General features: G+C 44.1%; 1 pseudogene; it reads right to left on the bottom strand.

Annotated features, from left to right (window-relative positions):
- Positions 1 to 2828: 2828 nt before the first annotated feature.
- On the bottom strand, positions 2829 to 14551 carry LOC115202526 (ankyrin repeat and death domain-containing protein 1A-like; annotated as a pseudogene).
- Between the last annotated feature and the right edge of the window lie 241 nt (positions 14552 to 14792).

The raw sequence follows: 14792 nt of genomic DNA on the forward strand, positions 1-14792 counted from the left end.
GCGTTGGTCTATTGTTGGAATCATCAACTACATTCAGCCACAGGATGATTATTTTTTTCTTGAGCGGATGGTCATGGGGGCCGAAACATACACTACCGTTCAAAAGTTTGGGGTCACTTAGAAATGTCCATGTTTTTGAAAAAAGCACTTTTTTTGTGTCCATTTAAAATAACATCAAATGGATCAGAAATACACTGTAGACATTGTTAATGTTGTAAATGACTTTTGTAGCTGGAAACTGCTGATTTTTAAAAAATGGAATATACATAGGTGTACAGAGGCCCATTATGAGCAACCATCACTCCTGTGTTCCAATGGCACGTTGTGTTAGCTAATCCAAGTTTATCAATTTAAAAAGGCTAATTGATCATTAGAAAACCCTTTTGCAATTATGTTAGCACAGTTGAAAACTGTTTTGATTAAAGAAGCAATAAAACTGTCCTTTAGACTAGTTGAGTATCTGGAGCGTCAGCATTTGTGGGTTCGATTACAGGCTCAAAATGGCCAGAAACAAAGAGCTTTCTTCTGAAACTCGTCAGTCTATTCTTCTAAGAAATGACGTCTATTCTATGCGAGAAATTGCCAAGAAACTGAAGATCTGGTACAACGCTGTGTACTACTCCCTTCATAGAACAGCGCGAACTGGCTCTAACCAGAATAGAAAGAGGAGTGGGAGGCCCAGGTGCACAACTGAGCAAAAGGACAAGTACATTAGTGTGTCTAGTTTGAGAAACAGACGCCTCACAAGTCCTCAACTGGCAGCGTCATTAAATAGTACCCGCAAAACACCAGTCTCAATGTCAACAGTGAAGAGGCGACTCCGGGATGCTGGCCTTCTAGGCAGAGTTCCTCTCTCCAGTGTCTGCAGTCTGAGATATGGCTTTTGCTTTGCAACTCTGCCTAGAAGGCCAGCATCCCAGAGTTGCCTCATTAACAATGTCTACACTGTCTTTCTGATCAATTTGATGCTATTTTAATGGACCAAAAATGTGCTTTTCTTTCAAAAACAAGGACATTTCTAAGCGACCCCAAACTTTTGAGCGGTAGTGGAATTACAAATAATTTGTAAACTGCAAATGAAATGAACCGCAAGAAGCCCAAACAGACATAATATTGGAATATAACATACTTTCAGACCTTGCTTATCACGTGTCTCTATTATTCCTGGAAATAATTGGGAACAGATTTACCAAATTAAAATCAATTGAAGCTGATTTCTTGGTGTTTTTACATTTTGTTATATTCAACAATGAAAATGCAAAAAACAAAACAACATTGTTCAGAAAACTTGGGAGGCCAAAGAAAACCACAGATTTTGGCCTGCAGGCTGCCAGTTGGGGAACCCTGGTCTAGTGGTAGTGCTGCTGCCCCCTGGACCACATATGACAGTGAAGGCAGCAGTTTGATCCCCTGTTCCACCACTCACTCTCCACTATATCCCTGTCATCTACAGTGAGGGAAAAAAGTATTTGATCCCCTGCTGATTTTGTACGTTTGCCTACTGACAAGGAAATGATCAGTCTATAATTTTAATGGTAGGTTTATTTGAACAGAGACAGAGAGACAGAATAACAACAAAAAATCCAGAAAAACACATGTCAAAAATGTTATAAAATGATTTGCATTTTAATGAAAAATAACTGTCAATCTCCCTCTGCCTGGGGCTCCATGCAAGATCTCACCTCGTGGAGATGCAATGATCATGAGAACGGTGAGGAATCAGCCCAGAACTACACGGGAGGATCTTGTCAATGATCTCAAGGCAACTGGGACCATAGTCACCAAGAAAACAATTGGTAACACACTACGCCGTGAAGGACTGAAATCCTGCAGCGCCCGCAAGGTCCCCCTGCTCAAGAAAGCACATATACATGCCCGTCTGAAGTTTGCCAATGAACATCTGAATGATTCAGAGGACAACTGGGTGAAAGTGTTGTGAAAACCAGACAATGTTTGGTTTCACCACCATTTGCCTCATGCAGCGCGACACATCTCCTTCACATAGAGTTGATAAGGCTTTGGAATGTTGTCCCACTCCTCTTCAATGGCTGTGCGAAGTTGTTGGATATTGCCGGGAATAGGAACACTGTCATAACCGTCGATCGAGAGCATCCCAAACGGGCTCAATGGGTGACATGCCTGGAGAGTATTCAGGACATGAAAGAACTGGGAAATGTTCAGCTTCCAGGAATTGTGTATAGATCCTTGCGACATGGGGCCGTGCATTATCATGCTCAAACATGAGGTGATGGCAGCGGATGAATGGCATGACAATGGGCCTCAGGATCTCGTCACGGTATCTATGTGCATTCAAATTGCCATCGATAAAATGCAATTGTGTTCGTTGTCTGTAGCTTATGCCTGCCCATACCATAACCCCACCGCCACCATGGGGCTTTCTGTTCACAATGTTGACATCAGTAAACCACTCGCTCACACAACGCCATACATGTGGTCTGTGGTTGTGAGGCCGGTTGGACGTACAGCCAAATTCTCTCAAATGACTTGAGGCTTATGGACATTAAATTATCTGGCAACAGCTCTGGTGGACATTCCTGCAGTCAGCATTCCAATTTCACGCTCCCTGAAAACATGAGACATCTGTGGCATTGTGTTGTGTGACAAATCTGCACATTTTGGAGTGGCCTTTTATCGTTCCCAGCACAAGGTACACCTGTGTAATGATCATGCTGTTTAATCAGCTTATTGGTATGCCACACCTGTCAGGCAGATGGATTATCTTGGCAAAGGAGAAATGCTCACTAACAGGGATGTAAACAAATTTGTGCACAACATTTGAGAGAAATAAGCTTTTTGTGTATATGGAACATTTCTGGGATCATTTATTTCAGCTCATTAAACATGGGACCAACACTTTACATGTTGCATTTATATTTTTGTTCAATGTGTTAACTTTATTCAGACAATATTTTTAGTTTTGAACCCTGGAATGGCCATTTATTCCTGCAGTATATCAGTGTGTTTCAGGATGGACTTGTTCACATGGCGGTGCATTTCTTGGGAGAGCTTGTGTCTGCATTTGCCTTCTGTCTGATGCTTTCTGTTGAAAAAGAAAAAGGAAACTTCTTTGTTCGTTCAAGTTGACCTACGGGCTACGGACCATTACTGGTAGAGATGATAAAAGATGGTCAATCCAGCATTTAATGTACTTATCTAATTAATAACCACAATATCAGTGGTGGAAAAAGTACTAAATTGTCATACTTGAGTAAAAGTACATGTAAATACTATACATCAAATTCCTTATATTAAGCAAACCAGACGATTCTTGTTTTAAAAATTTACAGACAGCCAGGGGCACACTCCAAAACTCAGACATAATTTATAAACGCAGCATTTGTGTTTAGTGAGTCCGCCAGAAAAGTGGCAGTAGGGATGAAAACCCATTATATTGGTACGTGAATTGGATTATATTGCTGTCCTACCTGAGCACTCGAAATGTGACCAGTGCTTTTGGGTGACAGGGACAATGTATGGGAGTAAAAAGTACATATTTGCTTTAGGACTGTATTAGAATAAAAGTAAAAGTTGTCAACAATATAAATAATAAAGTAAAGATACCCTTTCAAAGTACAGAAATACAGCCGGTATGATGCATTTTGCATCATATGATGCAAAACACAGCATCATATGATGCAAAACGCAGCATCATATGATGCAAAATGCATCTTACCGTCTGTATTTCTGTACTTTTATATATCATGAAAACTTCATTGCTGACATGCAAAACGTTTTAGGACTATACCAACAATGGGCTAATGAAAGAAATACCAAAAGATAGAGTAGTTTAAGTAGTACTTCAAAGTATTTTTACTTAGTTACTTTACACCACTGCATAATATGCTCAGAAAGCTTTTGGACAACTACCTTCCCCAGGCTAGACAGCAGTGTGGTCTAGAGGGAAGCTGGGCAGTGTTCAGTAGGCATGAAATGAGCGACAATGATTGGACAGTACAGTCTGATAAGAACATCCATTATTGTTTTTGATTAAAAAATATATATTTTCGCCCATTGTGCCTATTAAAGACAACCCCTGGTGCTCAGGTTCGAATACCTGATGGGTGTTGACTCCCGTCCCCCGTTCCATTGACTCACCAGCTAGGTCAGTCCTGTAGATCCCCGCCAGTCCCTCATACAGGCCTTCCATTGGGATCTCCCCTGCGATGACTACTCCATGCAGCCAGATCAGCAACATACGGTGCCCATGCTCCTTGAAGCTCTTTGTACCTAACATATGTGAATGTCATAAGAGAGTTATCATATAAAATAGGTGGGCTACAATAAGGACAGTTCTGGGCTTAAGTGCCTTGCTCAAGGGCACAACGGCAGGAGATGGTACCTGGGATCTATCAATTAACCCTCTAGGTTGAACCAGCAACCTACTGGCTACTGGTCAGCCTCTCTAACCTAAAGGTTACTTGCCCACCCAGGTTGCTAACTCCTTATTCCTTAGGCTCTTTGGTGTTTGCAGATCTGAAGGAATCATATGAATGTAAGCAATATGGTGGAAGCTCCCTTAAAATCAGATAGAAAGCCAGATGGAAAAATCTCATTTTCACTTAGACCTATGTGATTGCTTCAGATTTGAAAATTACAACGAGCTAGGGGCTGGGGGTTATTTCTAGACCAAGCCAATGCTTCACCTGTCCACTGCTGCTCTATGGAGCGTATGTGGGCATCCGTGAAGCCCCAGTGCTGTGCGAGGCTCTTCCACTCCCCGCGGGACAGGTCTTTGGTGGCCAGCCTCCACGTGACAGAGCACAGGTGCTGGGTCTCCACCTGGTGGTCCTGCTTAAAGCTCAGCTGCTTCCCCAGCCACGAATCACCATCGCTAATCACGTTGTCCTGGTACACAAAGAAAGGGTGTGAGTTTGAGATTGACTGTATTGCAGTTGGGCTGAGAAGCAGACTGCTATTTGATTCTGAAATACTAAAACACTCATCCCGGAATCGTGATGATCTGGTACAGCTGCGAAGCCCTAAAGTAGTCGATCTCAACATGCACAAAGTAGAGCTGCAGGCGCTACCTTGCAGTTCAATGATGGAAAGCGTTTTTACATTTGCCTTTAAATATGAACGTACCTTTTCCCACTTGTAAAACCGGTCTGCTTTGATGATCATGTCCACTAAGATGACATGGTTTCCTCTGGCTGCCACCTCCAGAGAAGTCTTCCCTGCTGAGAGTACCAACACACAGCCACAACACTGGATTCAATATGACACACAGTACACCACCTGGGTCCTGGGTCCTGTTCATTAGCACTAATTCACCTGGGTCCTGTTCATTAGCACTAATTCAACGCATTAGCACTAATTCAACTGGGGCCTGGGTCCAGTTCATTAGCACTAAGTCACCTGGGTCCTGGGTCCTGTTCATTAGCACTAATTCACCTGGGTCCAGTTCATTAGCACTAATTCACCTGGGGCCTGGGTCCAGTTCATTAGCACTAATTCACCCGGGTCCAGTTCATTAGCACTAATTCACCTGGGTCTTGGGTCCAGTTCATTAGCACTAAGTCAACTGGGTCCTGGGTCCTGTTCATTAGCACTAATTCACCTGGGTCCTGTTCATTAGCACTAATTCTCCTGGGTCCTGTACATTAGCACTAATTCTTCTGGTTCCTGGGTCCAGTTCATTAGCACTAATTCACCTGGGTCCTGTTCATTAGCACTAATTCACCTGGGTCCTGTTCATTAGCACTAATTCTCCTGGGTCCTGGGTCCTGTTCATTAGCACTAAGTCACCTGGGTCCTGTTCATTAGCACCAATTCACCTGGGTCCTGGGTCCAGTTCATTAGCACTAATTCGCCTGGGTCCTGTTCATTAGCACTAATTCACCTGGGTCCTGGGTCCTGTTCATTAGCACTAATTCACCTGGGTCCTGTTGATTAGCACCAATTCTCCTGGGTCCTGTTCATTAGCACTAATTCACCTGGGTCCTGTTCATTAGCACCAATTCTCCTGGGTCCTGGGTCCAGTTCATTAGCACTAATTCACCTGGGTCCTGTTCATTAGCACCAATTCACCTGGGTCGTGGGTCCAGTTCATTAGCACTAATTCACCTGGGTTGTGGGTCCAGTTCATTAGCACTTATTCGGGGGGAAACAGTGAAATGAGAGGTACTACCTAAACTTGTCTAATAAGTAATGCTTGTTATTGTTTTCTGTTGCAAAATGTTTTTCTCCGGTGTACTCTGATTAACAGGATCCTGGCATAGTCTTCAGAATGGAATTCAATAATGCTTGAGCCTGTCACGGTTGTCGTTGGTTGAAATGGACCAAGGCGCAGCGGAAGTGTGGATACTCATATTTTATTTCCCCAACAAAAGGAGTAAAGCATCCACCGGAAAACAAAAAACCACGACAGCAGCAGCAACAGTTTGCAGGCTTAAAAAACGCAGTGCAAAACACACAATTCCCCACAAACACACAGACAAACACACCCAACTAATATAGGACTTCCAATCAAAGGCAACACCACACAGCTGCCTTCAATTGGAAGTCCACCCCAATTACCTCTACATAGAAACACCCAACCTAGACAGAACAAAGAAAACCCAACTTCTTCTGCCACGCCCTGACCAACACTTATACACCTACTCCACCTGCTGGTCAGGACGTGACATTACCCCCCCCCCCCCTAAAGGTGCAGACCCCGAATGCACCTTCAAAAGAAAAAACACAAAACACCCAAAACAACCCGAAAATTTCCCCCTAAGTACAGGGAGGGAAGGGAAGGTGGCTGCCGTCAACGACGGCACTGTGCTACACCCCCCCTCCCCAACCCACCTATGTTGGAGGCGGCTCAGGTTCTGGCCGTTCCAGGCAGTCGGGGCAGTCCGGCGGCTCGGGGCAGTCCGGCCAGTCCGGCGGCTCGGGGCAGTCCGGGCAGTCCGGCGGCTCGGGGCAGTCCGGGCAGTCCGGCGGCTCGGGGCAGTCCGGGCAGTCCGGCGGCTCGGGGCAGTCCGGGCAGTCCGGCGGCTCGGGACAGTCCGACGGCTCGGGACAATCCGGGCAGTCCGGCGGCTCGGGACAGTCCGGGCAGTCCGGCGGCTCGGGACAGTCCGGGCAGTCCGGCGGCTCGGGACAGTCCGGGCAGTCCGGCGGCTCGGGACAGTCCGGCCGCTCCGGCAGTTCAGGGCAGTCTGGCCACTCCGGCAGTTCAGGGCAGTCTGGCCACTCCGGCAGTTCAGGGCAGTCTGGCCACTCCGGCAGTTCAGGGCAGTCTGGCCACTCCGGCAGTTCAGGGCAGTCTGGCCACTCCGGCAGTTCAGGGCAGTCTGGCCACTCCGGCAGTTCAGGGCAGTCTGACCTCTCCGGCAGTTCAGCGCAGTCTGACCTCTCTGGCGACTGTTGACTGGCGGGCAGCTCTGATGACTGTTGACTGGCGGGCAGCTCTGACGACTGTTGACTGGCGGGCAGTTCTGACGACTGTTGACTGGCGGGCAGCTCTGACGACTGTTGACTGGCGGGCAGCTCTGACGACTGTTGACTGGCGGGCAGCTCTGACGACTGTTGACTGGCGGGCAGCTCTGGTGATGGTTGACTGGCGGGCAGCTCTGACGACTGTTGACTGGCGGGCAGCTCTGACGACTGTTGACTGGCGGGCAGCTCTGACGACTGTTGACTGGCGGGCAGCTCTGGCGACTGTTGACTGGCGGGCAGCTCCTGCCCCATCACACAGCCCTTGTGCCCCCCCTAAAAAAATCTTGGGGGTGCCTCTCAGTCTCCCAGTCCTTGCCAGCCTTCTTCCGCTGCTTGGTCCTGTGAAGGTGGGTGATTCTGTCACGAAATACTTTGTGCTGTTGGAAGGACCAAGGCGCAGCGGAAGTGTGGATACTCATATTTTATTTCCCCAACAAAAGGAGTAAAGCATCCACCGGAAAACAAAAAACCACGACAGCAGCAGCAACAGTTTGCAGGCTTAAAAAACGCAGTGCAAAACACACAATTCCCCACAAACACACAGACAAACACACCCAACTAATATAGGACTTCCAATCAAAGGCAACACCACACAGCTGCCTTCAATTGGAAGTCCACCCCAATTACCTCTACATAGAAACACCCAACCTAGACAGAACAAAGAAAACCCAACTTCTTCTGCCACGCCCTGACCAACACTTATACACCTACTCCACCTGCTGGTCAGGACGTGACAGAGCCCTTTAAACACATGCTAACTGGAATAGGGGAAATTATTTAATTAAACCAGTGAGACACTGGCTGGTCCCATACTACACAAAGAGCCCATGAGATGTTAACCTAGTCTCAGGGCTATTACGCACAGGAGGAAGTGTCTGCTGTGCCGGACTGATGAGATTTGAAAATAGAAGCTTTCTTAGAAATTGTGCTTAAGTGTGTTGGGATGTCTGATGTTAAATGTTTGTATTGCATTGCATTGTTTCCAATGCAATTTTACCATCAAGGAAAATAAAGTTGACATTATTGAATCTTTATTGCAAGTGTGACTGTAAGTGAAACACGTTATCTATATTGATACGATTTAGATACCATATCTTCAGTGATTGATACCCTCAATGAGCTGTCCAACCACATTGGAAATTAGATAACACATTTCAAGAGGTTTTTATCCACATTTTATTAACAATCCATTACAACTCCCACATACAGGCGTTCTTGTTTGCTCCGCCATGTTTTAATGGATCACTTCACTTCTAAAGGTAAATAAAAAACAAGATAAAAAATGACCCTTTAAAATGAGATTAAATCCAATACCTTATCCAGTAGTTTGAGGTTAACGCCAGCTATGAAGATCATCTCAGCGATGTCCTGTCTTCCATGCTCTGCTGCGATGTGCAGGGCTGTCTGGAGCCTCTGTAAGGAAGGAGGGAGAGAGGGAAGGGGGGAGAAAAAGAAAGGGAGAAAAAACGAGAGAGTGAGACAGAGAAAGAGAGAGGAGAAAAAAAGAAAGAGATAGACGAATTAGGTCATTAGTGTTACAAGTGTTATGGCACTTTACCTCAATGCTAATGTAAACAACATCAAACACAGATCACAGCCAACTCATGATGGGTTATCACGCAACACGATGACTCAGAATCGATACAGACACTTTAAGGTACACGATGCACCGTTGGTTTAACAAATCATTGAATGCATTGCATAGAATGTTTACATACTGTAAGGTGATTACGTAACGCCCATAGAGAGTGGAAACATTACTCACATTGTCAGATATGTCCAGGTCACATTCAGCGTCTATTAGCAGCCGTACCACCTCAGTGTGATTGTTGAGCACAGCGATGTGAGGAGGGGATGTGTGTTGCTGTTCAAAACACAAGGTAAAATTAGCTACACATTGATGGTTACCACATACAACAGATGCCACGTAAATAATAATAATAATTTGTTACATTTGTAAAGCGCTTTTCATTACGCAAGAATAATCTCAAAGTGCATAAAATTAAATATCAACTAGGAAATAAAGTAAAATATAGATATTTTTAATGATAATATAACAAACAAGACATTTCAAAATATATAACAATATCATGAAAACAACAATAGGAGTCTAGGAACGAGGTTAGTCCAGACGATAGAGATGAGTCTTAAGGCCTGCTTTAGGAACGAGGCTAGTCCAGCCGATAGAGATGAGTCTTAAGGCCTGCTTTAGGAACGAGGCTAGTCCAGCCGATAGAGATGAGTCTTAAGGCCTGCTTTAGGAACGAGGCTCGTCCAGCCGATAGAGATGAGTCTTAAGGCCTGCTTTAGGAACGAGGCTCGTCCAGCCGATAGAGATGAGTCTTAAGGCCTGCTTTAGGAACGAGGCTAGTCCAGCCGATAGAGATGAGTCTTAAGGCCTGCTTTAGGAACGAGGCTCGTCCAGCCGATAGAGATGAGTCTTAAGGCCTGCTTTAGGAACGAGGCTAGTCCAGCCGATAGAGATGAGTCTTAAGGCCTGCTTTAGGAACGAGGCTCGTCCAGCCGATAGAGATGAGTCTTAAGGCCTGCTTTAGGAACGAGGCTCGTCCAGCCGATAGAGATGAGTCTTAAGGCATTCTTTAGGAACGAGGCTCGTCCAGCCGATAGAGATGAGTCTTAAGGCCTGCTTTAAATGCACCAACAGTCTGAGCAGCTTTGAGATTGTCATTGAGGGAGTTCCAGAGATGTGGTACGTGGGAGGAACAAAGAGGTGTAATGAGTTCGCACTCAAAAAGACGTTGCATAAAGCTTACTTCATTATTCAATGTGTTTTCTAATGTTCACTGCATCAGGGATAGCTTACACAGACGGGTATTCAGTAAGAACCCAATACACCTCTTTGTGTCTGAATTGGCGGGTTTTACGCACCAGCCAAGCTTCTGGGAGAGTATGATGGTTCTCTTTTGATTAGTGTTACGTGGGAGGAAAAGGCCTGTTGTACTGTAGCTTGTGGTCTTGTTTCAGACACAAACTAAAACAAAGATCTATGGAGAGAACCTATTCTGCACTGAGGCACTGAAAAAAACACCTTTTGTGTCTTGGGCGGATCCAGCGGTCTAAGCTGCTGCCTCCAGGACCCTACTGCTGCAGCATGGGTTTAAAACTAGCAAACTAACATGTCAGAACACCTGTTTATTGACTCTCTCTATCCAATACAACAAACATATGAGAGGAGTGGGACTGCCCTACGACTTAAAAAATGTAATAAATAAAACACTTTTACTGAAAACGGAAAACATCAATATAGGACATGCACTGAATTATACAAACAAATGTGGCACCAATTCTCTGAGTTGGAAATAGTTAGGACAAAGAGAAAGTGGAAAGGGGACATGGTGCAGATGCTGAACCCTACTGGTGTATTCTGAGCTGTTAGGCTTAACTAAAATACCTGGCTGTTCACTATTGTAGTATGAAAGAGGAGCTAACCAAGTTGCAATAAATGCTACCAACTATTCCTACAGAGGAGCTAACCGATGCACAAACTAGTGCAGTATGTACAGTATGGCTGAAGGTTGGCTTGTATACTCACACCATCCACCGTGTCTGTGTTGATGCCTGCCTCCAGCAGCAGACTGGTCTCCCTCTCAAAGCCGTGCTGGGCCACGTAGTGGAGGGCATTCATATTCTTCTGCACAGACAACAACATAGTGGGACAGGTCACAGTTCAGACTCACTAACGTACCTCTCAGTCTCACACATTAGTTGTCACTTTGACATTATACCTGTAATGATCAATGATTATCTATCTACCCAATTATCTATCTATCTATCCATCTCAGATTCAGTCTTAAATGTAAATGTAATAATCAGGTACCACTTTAAACTAATTACAATTTACAAGTCTTAACAAAGTCTTTATAAACCCTTTCTAAGACATATTTAGATGCTTTAGAAATAATGTATTATCATCCATGCCTGTCTCTGCAAGAGTTTTAACATCAGTGTCTTGGAAGAGAATGTCCCAGTCAGTGCATAGGAAGCACCCACTTCTAGGTGGTCCTCTGTCCATACGTTTACAGCTATATGAACAGATAGATGAATGCTCTATAAAGCCTTTATTAGTTATAGTTCATTGGTAGTTGACCCTCACGTTTGTCAGCGCGTTGACATTACAGCAGGCTTCCAGCAGTAGTTTGACACATTCATAGTGACCTCCATCAGAGGACAGGTGCAGTGGTGTCAGTCCGTCCTGGAGAACCAAATATCATGTCACAACAGGCCTCCATCAGCTTTACATTCTATCAACAGAATAGGGAATAATCAACAATATAAAATTTAACAAGTAGCAGTAACCCTAATTGTTATTATAGTAAAATAGAATTAGTTATTTCCTGGCTAAATAAAGGTTTAAAAGCAAAACATAAATTAATAGTTAACTTTTTTCTCTCATCATTACCCCTATAAAGTGAAGCAGGAACCACGACAGCTAAAATGCATTGAATATAAAATCTAGTTTCTGGGCTGCTTTTTACCCCACACCACACCTGACACAGTGACAATATGTTCTTTACTCACTATGTTTCTCTCATCAATGTCCACTCCTGTCTCAACTAACTTCTGCAGGACCTCTTTATGTCCATGCTTGGCTGCTAGATGGATGGCCATGTTTTCATCCTATACAATATATAAAAACACATCAAAGACATCATGTTATATTTACATGATAACATCTTAGTTACACACACACACACACACACACACACACACACACACACACACACACACGCACACACACACACACACACACACACACACACACACACACACACACACACACACACACACACACACACACACACACACACACACACACACACACACGAAAAGTAATGCAAACATGTTTTCCAAAGGTGTTTAAAGTTCATGTTTACTCTCTCGCTACTGTAACACTAGCCTAATCATGTATTCACCTATAAGTGTGTGTGTGTGTGTGTGTGTGTGTGTGTGTACATGTGTCAACGTCTGAACCTACCTTATCCTTGAGGACGTGAGTGCAGCCCATACCGATGAGGAACTCAACCACCTCTAGCTGTCCATGTTCTGCAGCCAGGTGAAACGCTGTCTTCCCAGACTGACAGAAAAACAGGTAGTGAGGGATTAACTATAAGAAGATAGTAACAGTAATGACAACATCGCAGTACGACCAAATGACACTAATGACAATATGACCAAATTATAGTATGAAAGTATTGACAGTATGGAATAACAGTGTCTTCTGTTCTGCCCCAAGCAGGGCTCGAACTCATAACCTCCTGCACAAACACACAAGCCAACCGTTTTAGCCAACAGAGCAAGGGACTTATCTGTCACTCTGTAAGCGACAGTTGGCTGTTGGGGGGGGGCCTTGATGTCCCTGATGTCCAGCCAACATGCGACAAGCAGGTTTGACATCCTAGTAAAGACATCTAACATGGCACAGGATAAATAATAGGTAGCATAGTAAACCCTTAAGGTATCTATTGTGCACAGAGCGTGGTGATACTGCATTAATCAAATTCTTAAAGTAAACAAGATTTTTTTAATTGTGTCATCATCAATTTTCCTTGTAAATCCTGTAACCAGGCAGGGTTGAGACTAAAGCACAGACGGGGAGAGTATAAGGAAAGGAAGGCCCTAGAACAGTACTGGGAAAGTCTTGGGAAAGGAAAGCACTCCCAGGAAAATACAAGAAGTTCAAGGAATTTGCTAGGAAAGGTCTTTGAAAGGACTAGGAAAATGCAGAAAGCGTGCTAGTAAAGAACCGGTAATGTGGTGTGGGGCAGTCACATTGTCCACCCTGTCCAGCAGTATGTCCTCTACTAGGTCCTCCATGATGAACTCCAGCACTCTGCTATGACCCCGCTGGGCGGCACAGTGCAGCAGGCCCAGCCCATTCTGACAGAGAGACGGATACATAACATATTATAAGTCTTATTATAATACAAAAATGAATTATGAGACAGAAATGACTAAAAGCCGCCTCAAGTGGTGTGATCTGGAAAAACTTGCCCCGAACCGAGTGAGATGGAGGACATTTGTCAATGGCCTATGCTCCTCATAAGTCAAGTAAGTCAGTCAATTATTATGACATATAAATCAACTTATAGAGCATTATATTTGCAAGCTTTAAATGCGCAATATGCAGAAATTGCTCTGCCATTGCCTGGATGCTAAAATTCTAAAATGTTTGTGAATGTTATTTTTCAAATTAAACTCTTTATGTCAATGTATCGTTCTTTGAGGGTCTAATTACACCATAACACACTGGTCTGACACAACCCTGCAAAACACATTATGCTGGCTTGCAAAGTGATGTGTAATTTTTGGGGGAATCCAGCCAGAGTAAGGATATCCTAAATTGACTGCTGGGGTAGAGAAGTTTGATTAACGAGACCTAAATCATCTAAACTGGAACAGCCATCTCAGTAACTGGTGCAATAAGTCCAACTACTAACAGATTGGGTTAGTTCAGAAAAATGTAGCTTAAGATTAATCAACAAACAATTCTGAAAATCAACCTGCTGGGAAATATGAAGATGATAGGTTTGGTTTTGAGAAAACATGAATTTGTAATTTTACTCAAGAAGCTTGTTCAAATTCAGCTAACTTCGATCAGTGTTTGTTGAGTGAACAAACTTTAACACATTAGCTCAACTTCTTGTCCTTTTGAAGTCCACCCAACTCACAGAGTACCCCTGATTAAGCAATTGGTTAAGTTGGCTTTTCTTTTGTGTGCATAGGCGTGAATATAAACAGCATATTATTTGCCTGAATTCCACAAGCTATAACTAGTTACAATTAGACACAATTGTAACACAATAGACACAATTAAAACACTAAAAAACCATTAAGGAAATTGCATGATGTAGTCCTATCTGCGTTTTTACATCATTAGGGGTAGGATCCGTTCCATTGAATTTGGTGAATTCATGTAATTAATTGAATGACTTACTTTGTTTTCACAGTTGAGCTTTGCTCAGAGGCCACGAGGATCTGTAGGATCTTGAAGCGACCGAACCAGGCTGCCAGTAGCAGAGCATTCATACCAAACTGAGAAGGGACAGCATATTATAGAAATAGAATTAAGGCCGAGGCTGCGCGACCAAAGGTAACCCCCCCATTTTAACCCCGTCCCGCCCCTCAGAGGTAAAGAACTGAATCATGTTCTGTTCATGTGTTACTAACACACACATTTTCTAAGTAGCTGCTGCTGTTCACTTTACTCACCCTCTTCTGGACCTGCAGCCAATTTGATCTCCATGGTTATGTAGCTGTCACGTTCTGACCAGTAAAAGGGGTTATTTGTTATTGTAGTTTGGTCAGGACGTGGCAGGGGTGTGTTT

The sequence above is a fragment of the Salmo trutta genome, chromosome 12, assembly GCF_901001165.1.
Source record: "Salmo trutta chromosome 12, fSalTru1.1, whole genome shotgun sequence".
Lineage (NCBI taxonomy): Eukaryota > Metazoa > Chordata > Actinopteri > Salmoniformes > Salmonidae > Salmo > Salmo trutta.